Raw genomic sequence first — 9,382 nt, 5'->3', positions numbered from 1 at the left:
GGAATCAACCTGAATATAACGGAATGGAAAGGAATGGAATGGAATGCAATGGAATGGAGTCAAACCAAAAGGAATGGAACGGAATGGAATGAAATGGAATGCAATCAATTCGAATGGAATGGAATGGCATGGCATGGAATGGAATGGAATGGAATGGAATGGAATGGAATGGAATCAACCCGAATGGAATGGAATGGAATGGAATGGAATGGAATCAACCCCAATGGAATATAATGGAATCAACCCTAGTTGAATTGAATGGAATGGAATGGAAATAACCCGAATGGAGCGGAATGGAATGGAGTGGAATAAACGAGAATGGAATCGAATGGAATGGAATAAAGTGGAATGGAATTGAATGGAATGGAATCAATACCAATGGAGTGGAATGCAATGGAATGGAATGGAATGGAATTTAAAGGAATGGAATGAAATCAACAGGAAAAGAATGGAATGCAATGGAATGTAATGGGATGGAATAGAATCGACCCGAAAGGAATGGAATGGAAGGGAATGGAATGGAATGGAATGGAATGGAATGGAATGGAATGGAATGGAAACAACCCGAATGGAATGGAATGGAATGGAATGGAATCAACACGAATGGAATCGAATGGAATGAAATGGAATGGAATGGAATGGAAGGGAATGGAATAAAACCGAATGGAATGGAATGGAATGGAATGGAATCAACCCGAATGGAATGGAATGGAATGCAATTGAATGCAATGAAATCAACCCGAATGGAAAGGAATGGAATGGAATGGAATGGAATGGAATGGAATCAACCCAAATGGAATGGAATGGAATGGAATGGAATGGAATGGAATGGAATGGAATGGAATGGAATCAACCCAAATGGAATGGAATGGGATGGAATGGAATGGAATGGAATCAACCCGAATGGAATGGAATGGAATGGAGTGGAATGAAATCAACCCGAATGGAATGGAATGGCATGGAATTGAATGGAATGGAATGGAATGGAATGGAATCAACCGGAATGGAATGGAATGGAAAGGAATGGAATGGAATGGAATGGAGTCAACCCTAATGGAAAGGAATGGAATGGAATGGAATCATCTGAATTGAAAGGAATGGAATGGAATGGAATGGAATGGAATGGAATGGAATGGATGTAACACGAATGGAATGGAATGGAATGCAATCAACCCGAATGGAATGGAATGGAATGGAATGGAATGGAGTGGAATGGAATGGAATGGAATGGAATGGAATCAATCCGAATGGAATGGATTGGAATAGAATGAAATGGAATAGAATGGAATAGAATCACCCCGAAAGGAATGGAATGTAATGGATTGGAATGGAATGGAATGAACCCGAATGGAATGGAACGGCATGGAATGGAATGGAATGGATTGGAATGGAATCAACCCAAATGGAATGGAAGGTAATGGAATGGAATGGAATGGAATGGAATCAACACGAATGGCATGGAATGGAATGGAATAGAATGGAATGGAATGGAATCAACCCGATTGGAATCGAATGGAAAGGAATGGAATGGAATGGAATGGAATGGAATGGAATGGAATAGAATCACCCCGAAAGGAATGGAGTGGAATGGAATGGAACGGAATGGAATGGAATAGAATGATTTGGAATAAACCCGAATTGAATGGAATGGAACGGAATGCAATGGAGTGGAATGGTATCAACACGAATGGAATGGAATGGAATGGAATCAACCTGAATATAACGGAATGGAAAGGAATGGAATGGAATGCAATGGAATGGAGTCAAACCGAAAGGAATGGAACGGAATGGAATGAAATGGAATGGAATCAATTCGAATGGAATGGAATGGCATGGCATGGAATGGAATGGAATGGAATGGAATGGAATGGAATGGAATCAACCCGATTGGAATGGAATGGAATGGAATGGAATGGAATCAACACGAATGGCATGGTATGGAATAGAATAGAATGGAATGGAATGGAATCAACCCGATTGGAATGGAATGGAATGGAATGGAATGGAATAGAATCACCCCGAAAGGAATGGAGTGGAATGGAATGGAACGGAATGGAATGGAATAGAATGATTTGGAATCAACCCGAATGGAATGGAATGGAATGGAATGGAATGGAATGGAATGGAATGGAATGGAGTGGAATGGAATCAACACGAATGGAATGGAATGGAATGGAATCAACCCGAATCTAATGAAATGGAAAGGAAAGGAATGGAATGGAATGGAATGGAATGCAATCAACCCGAATGGAATGGAATGGAATGGCATGGAATCAACAAGAATGGAATGGAATGGAATGGAATGGAATGGAATGGAATGGATGTAACACGAATGGAATGGAATGGATTGCAATCAACACGAATGGATGGAATGGAATGGAACGGAATGCAATGGAACGGAGTCAAACCGAAAGGAATGGAACGGAATGGAATGGAATGGAATGGAATGGAATGCAATGGAATGGAATGGAATGGATTCAACCCGAATGGATTGGAATGGAATGGAATGGAATCAACCCGAATGGAATATAATGGAATCAACCCGAGTGGAATTGAATGGAATGGCATTGAAATAACTCGAATGGAATGGAATGGATTGGAATGGAATCCACGAGAATGGAATCGATTGGAATGGAATGGAGTGGAATGGAATTGAATGGAATGGAATCAATCCGTATGGAATGGAATGGAATGGAATGGAATGAAAACGAATGGAATGGAATGGAATGGAATGGAACGGAATCTAAACGAATGGAATGGAATGGAATGGAATGGAATCGAATGGAATGGAGTCAAGCCGAATGGAATGGAATGGAATGGAATCATCCCGAATGGAATGGAATGGAATGGAATGGAATGGAATAGAATGGAATGGAATGGAATGGAATAAAACCGAATGGAATGGAATGGAACGGAATGGAATGGAATGGAATGGAATCAACCCGAATGCAATAGAATGGAATGGAATGGCATGGAGTGAAATGGAATGGAATGGAATCAATCCCAATGGAATGGAAAGGAATGGAATGGAATGGAATGGAATGGAATGGAATCAATCCCAATGGAATGGAAAGGAATGGAATGGAATTGAATGGAATGGTGTCAACCCGAATGGAAAGGAATGGAATGGAATGGAATCAAACGGAATGGAATGGAATGGAATGGAATGGATGTAACACGAATGGAATGGAATGGAATGGAATGGAATGGAATGGAAAGGAATGGAATCAATCCGAATGGGATGGAATGGAATGGAATCAACCCCAATGGAATGGAATGGAATGGAATGGAATCAACCCGAATGTAATATAATGGAATGAACCCGAGTGGAATTGAATTGAATGGAATGGAAATAACTCGAAAGGAATGGAATGTAATGGAATGGAATCAACGAGAATGGAATCGAATGGAATGGAATGCAGTGGAATGGAATTGAATGGACTGGAATCAACCCGATTGGAATGGAATGGAATGGAATGGAGTCAAAAAGAATGGAATGGAATGTAATGGAATGGAATGGAATGGAATGGAACGGAATGGAATCAAGTATAATGGAATGGAACGGAATGGAATCATCCCGAATGGAATGGAATGGAATGCAATGGAATGGAATGGAATGGAATGGAATGGAATGGAATGGAATAAAACCGAATGCAATGGAATGGAATGGAATGAAATGGAATCAACCCGAATGGAATGGAGTGGAATGCAATTTAATGGAATGGAATCAATTCGAATGGAATGCAATGCAATGGAATGGAATGGAATGGAATGGAATGGAATCAAGCCGAATGGAATGGAATGGAATAGCATGAAATGGAATAGAATGGAATAGTATCACCCCGAAAGGAATAGTATGGAATGGAATGGAATCAACCCGAACGGAATGGAATGGCATGGAATGGAATGGAATGGAATGGAATGGAATGGAATGGAATCAACCCAAATGGAATGGAATGGGATGGAATGGAATGGAATGGAATCAACCCGAATGGAATGGAATGGAATGGAGTGGAATGAAATCAACCCGAATGGAATGGAATGGCATGGAATGGAATGGAATGGAATGGAATGGAATCAACCCGAATGGAATGGAATGGAAAGGGATGGAATGGAATGGAATGGAGTCAACCCGAATGGAAAGGAATGGAATGGAATGGAATCACCTGAATGGAAATGAATGGAATGGAATGGAATGGAATGGAATGGAATGGAATGGATGTAACACGAATGGAATGGAATGGAATGGAATGGAATGGAATGGAATGGAATGGAATGGAATTAACCCGAAAGGAATGGAACGGAATGGAATGGAATGAAATGGAATGAAATGGATTGGAATGGAATCAATCCGAATGGAATGGAATGGAATAGAATGAAATGGAAAAGAATGGAATAGAATCACCCCGGAAGGAAAGGAATGGAATGGAATGGAATGCAATGGAATGAACCCGAATGGAATGGAACGGCATGGAATGGAATGGAATGGAATGGAATGGAATGGAATCAACCCGATTTGAATGGAATGGAATGGAATGGATTGGAATAGAATCACCCCGAAAGGAATGGAGTGGAATGGAATGGAAGGGAATGGAATGGAATAGAATGATTTGGAATCAACCCGAATGGAATGGAATGGAATGGAATGGAATGGAGTGGAGTGGAATGGAATCAACACGAATGGAATGGAATGGAATGGAATCAACCCGAATCTAATGAAATGGAAAGGAAAGGAATGGAATGGAATGTAATGGAATGCAATCAACCCGAATGGAAAGGAATGGAATGGCATGGAATCAACCCGAATGGAATGGAATGGAATGGAATGGATGTAACACGAATGGAATGGAATGGATTGGAATCAACACGAATGGAATGGAATGGAATGGAACGGAATGCAATGGAACGGAGTCAAACCGAAAGGAATGGAACGGAATGGAATGGAATGGAATGGAATGGAATGGAATGGTTTCAACCCGAATGGAATGGAATGGAATGGAATGGAATCAACACGAATGGAATATAATGGAATCAACCCGAGTGGAATTGAATGGAATGGCATTGAAATAACCCGAATGGAATGGAATGGATTGGAATGGAATCCACGAGAATGGAATCGATTGGAATGGAATGGAGTGGAATGGAACTGAATGGAATGGAATCAATCCGTATGGAATGGAAAGGAATGGAATGGAATGAAAACGAATGGAATGGAATGGAATGGAACGGAATCAAAACGAATGGAATGGAATGGAATGGAATGGAATCGAATGGAATGGAGTCAAGCCGAATGGAATGGAATGGAATGGAATCATCCCGAATGGAATGGAATGGAATGGAATGGAATGGAATGGAATGGAATAAAACCGAATGGAATGGAATGGAACGGAATGGAATGGAATGGAATGGAATGGAATCAACCCGAATGGAATGGAAGGGAATGCAATTGAATTGAATGGAATCAGCCCAAATGGAAAGGAATGGAATGGACTGGAATGGAATGGAATCAAGTCATATGTAATGGAATGGAATGGAATGGAATGGAATCAACCCGAATGCAATAGAATGGAATGGAATGGCATGGAATGAAATGGAATGGAATGGAATAAATCCCAATGGAATGGAAAGGAATGGAATGGAATGGAATGGAATGGTATCAATCCCAATGGAATGGAAAGGAATGGAATGGAATGGAATGGAATGGTGTCAACCCGAATGGAAAGGAATGGAATGGAATGGAATCAAACGGAATGGAATGGAATGGAATGGAATGGATGTAACACGAATGGAATGGAATGGAATGGAATGGAATGGAATGGAATGGAATGGAAAGGAATGGAATCAATCCGAATGGAATGGAATGGAATGGAATCAACCCCAATAGAATGGAATGGAATGGAATGGAATGGAATCAACCCGAATGTAATATAATGGAATGAACCCGAGTGGAATTGAATGGAATGGAATGGAAATAACTCGAAAGGAATGGAATGTAATGGAATGGAATCAACGAGAATGGAATCGAATGGAATGGAATGCAGTGGAATGGAATTGAATGGACTGGAATCAACCCGATTGGAATGGAATGGAATGGAATGGAGTCAAAAAGAATGGAATGGATTGGAATGGAATGGAATGGAACGGAATGGAATGAAGCATAATGGAATGGAATGGAATGGAATCATCCCGAATGGAATGGAATGGAATGCAATGGAATGGAAAGGAATGGAATGGAATGGAATGCAATGGAATGGAATAAAACCGAATGCAATGGAATGAAATGGAATGAAATGGAATCAACCCGAATGGAATGGAGTGGAATGCAATTTAATGGAATGGAATCAATACGAATGGAATGCAATGGAATGGAATGGAATGGAATGGAATGGAATGGAATGGAATCAAGCCGAATGGAATGGAATGGAATAGCATGAAATGGAATAGAATGGAATAGTATCACCCCGAAAGGAATAGTATGGAATGGAATGGAATCAACCCGAATGGAATGGAATGGCATGGAATGGAATGGAATGGAATGGAATGGAATGGAATGGAATGGAATCAACACAAATGGAATGGAATGGGATGGAATGGAATGGAATCAAGCCGAATGCAATGGAATGAAATAGAATGAAATGGAATAGAATGGAATAGTATAACCCCGAAAGGAATAGTATGGAATGCAATGGAATCAACCTGAATGGAAGGGAATGGCATGGAATGGAATGGAATGGAATGGAATGGAATGGAATGGAATCAACCCAAATGGAATGGAATAGGATGGAATGGAATGCAATGGAATCAACCCGAATGGAATGGAATGGAATGGAGTGGAATGAAATCAACCCGAATGGAATGGAATGGCATGGAATGGAATGGAATGGAATGGAATGGAATGGAATCAACCGGAATGGAATGGAATGGAAAGGAATGGAATGGAATGGAATGGAGTCAACCCGAATGGAAAGGAATGGAATGGAATGGAATCACCTGAATGGAAAGGAATGGAATGGAATGGAATGGAATGGAATGGAATGGAATGGATGTAACACGAATGGAATGGAATGGAATGGAATCAACCCGAATGGAATGGAATGGAATGGAATGGAGTCAACCCAAAAGGAATGGAACGGAATGGAATGGAATGGAATGGAATGGAATGGAATGGAATCAATCCGAATGGAATGGATTGGAATAGAATGAAATGGAATAGAATGGAATAGAATCACCCCGAAAGGAATGGAATGTAATGGATTGGAATGGAATGGAATGAACCCGAATGGAATGGAACGGCATGGAATGGAATGGAATGGATTGGAATGGAATCAACCCAAATGGAATGGAAGGTAATGGAATGGAATGGAATGGAATGGAATCAACACGAATGGCATCGAATGGAATGGAATAGAATGGAATGGAATGGAATCAACCTGATTGGAATGGAATGGAATGGAATGGAATGGAATGGAATAGAATCACCCCGAAAGGAATGGAGTGGAATGGAATGGAACGGAATGGAATGGAATAGAATGATTTGGAATCAACCCGAATTGAATGGAATGGAATGGAATGCAATGGAGTGGAATGGTATCAACACGAATGGAATGGAATGGAATGGAATCAACCTGAATATAACGGAATGGAAAGGAACGGAATGGAATACAATGGAATGGAGTCAAACCGAAAGGAATGGAGCGGAATGGAATGAAATGGAATGGAATCAATTCGAATGGAATGGAATGGCATGGCATGGAATGGAATGGAATGGAATGGAATGGAATGGAATGGAATGGAATGGAATCAAACCGAATGGAATGGAATGGAATGGAATGGAATGGAATCAACCCCAATGGAATATAATGGAATCAACCCTAGTTGAATTGAATGGAATGGAATGGAAATAACCCGAATGGAACGGAATGGAATGGAGTGGAATAAACGAGAATGGAATCGAATGGAATGGAATAAAGTGGAATGGAATTGAATGGAATGGAATCAATACCAATGGAGTGGAATGCAATGGAATGGAATGGAATGGAATTTAAAGGAATGGAATGAAATCAACAGGAAAAGAATGGAATGCAATGGAATGTAATGGGATGGAATAGAATCGACCCGAAAGGAATGGAATGGAAGGGAATGGAATGGAATGGAATGGAATGGAATGGAATGGAATGGAATGGAATGGAAACAACCCGAATGGAATGGAATGGAATCAACACGAATGGAATCGAATGGAATGAAATGGAATGGAATGGAATGGAAGGGAATGGAATAAAACCGAATGGAATGGAATGGAATGGAATGGAATCAACCCGAATGGAATGGAATGGAATGCAATTGAATGCAATGAAATCAACCCGAATGGAAAGGAATGGAATGGAATGGAATGGAATGGAATTGAATCAAGTCATATGAAATGGAATGGAATGGAATGGAATGGAATGGAATCTACCCAAGTGGAATGGAATGGAATGGAATGGAATGGAATGGAATGGAATGGAATGGAATGCAATGGAAGCAACACGAATGGAATGGAATGGAATGGAATGGAATGGAATGGAATGGAATGGAATGGAATGAACCCGAATGGAATGGAATGGAGTGGAATGGAATGTAATGGACTGAAATGGAATCAACCCAAATGGAATGGAATGGAATGGAATAGAATGGAATGGAATGGAATGGAATCAACCCGAATGGAATGGAATGGCATGGAATGGAATGGAATGGAATGATCAACCCGAATGGAATGGAATGGAAAGGAATGGAATGGAATGGAATGGAATGGAATGGAATGGAATGGAATCAATCCGAATGGAATGGAATGGAATGGAATGGAATGGAATCACCCCGAAAGGAATGGAGTGGAATGGAATGGAACGGAATGGAATGGAATAGAATGATTTGGAATCAACCCGAATTGAATGGAATGGAATGGAATGCAATGGAGTGGAATGGTATCAACACGAATGGAATGGAATGGAATGGAATCAACCTGAATATAACGGAATGGAAAGGAATGGAATGGAATGCAATGGAATGGAGTCAAACCAAAAGGAATGGAACGGAATGGAATGAAATGGAATGCAATCAATTCGAATGGAATGGAATGGCATGGCATGGAATGGAATGGAATGGAATGGAATGGAATGGAATGGAATCAACCCGAATGGAATGGAATGGAATGGAATGGAATGGAATCAACCCCAATGGAATATAATGGAATCAACCCTAGTTGAATTGAATGGAATGGAATGGAAATAACCCGAATGGAGCGGAATGGAATGGAGTGGAATAAACGAGAATGGAATCGAATGGAATGGAATAAAGTGGAATGGAATTGAATGGAATGGAATCAATACCAATGGAGTGGAATGCA

Source organism: Pan paniscus, chromosome Y, assembly GCF_029289425.2.
Source record: "Pan paniscus chromosome Y, NHGRI_mPanPan1-v2.0_pri, whole genome shotgun sequence".
Taxonomy (NCBI): Eukaryota; Metazoa; Chordata; class Mammalia; order Primates; family Hominidae; genus Pan; species Pan paniscus.
The sequence above is the reverse complement of the archived record's forward strand: the minus strand, read 5'-3'. Positions refer to the sequence as shown.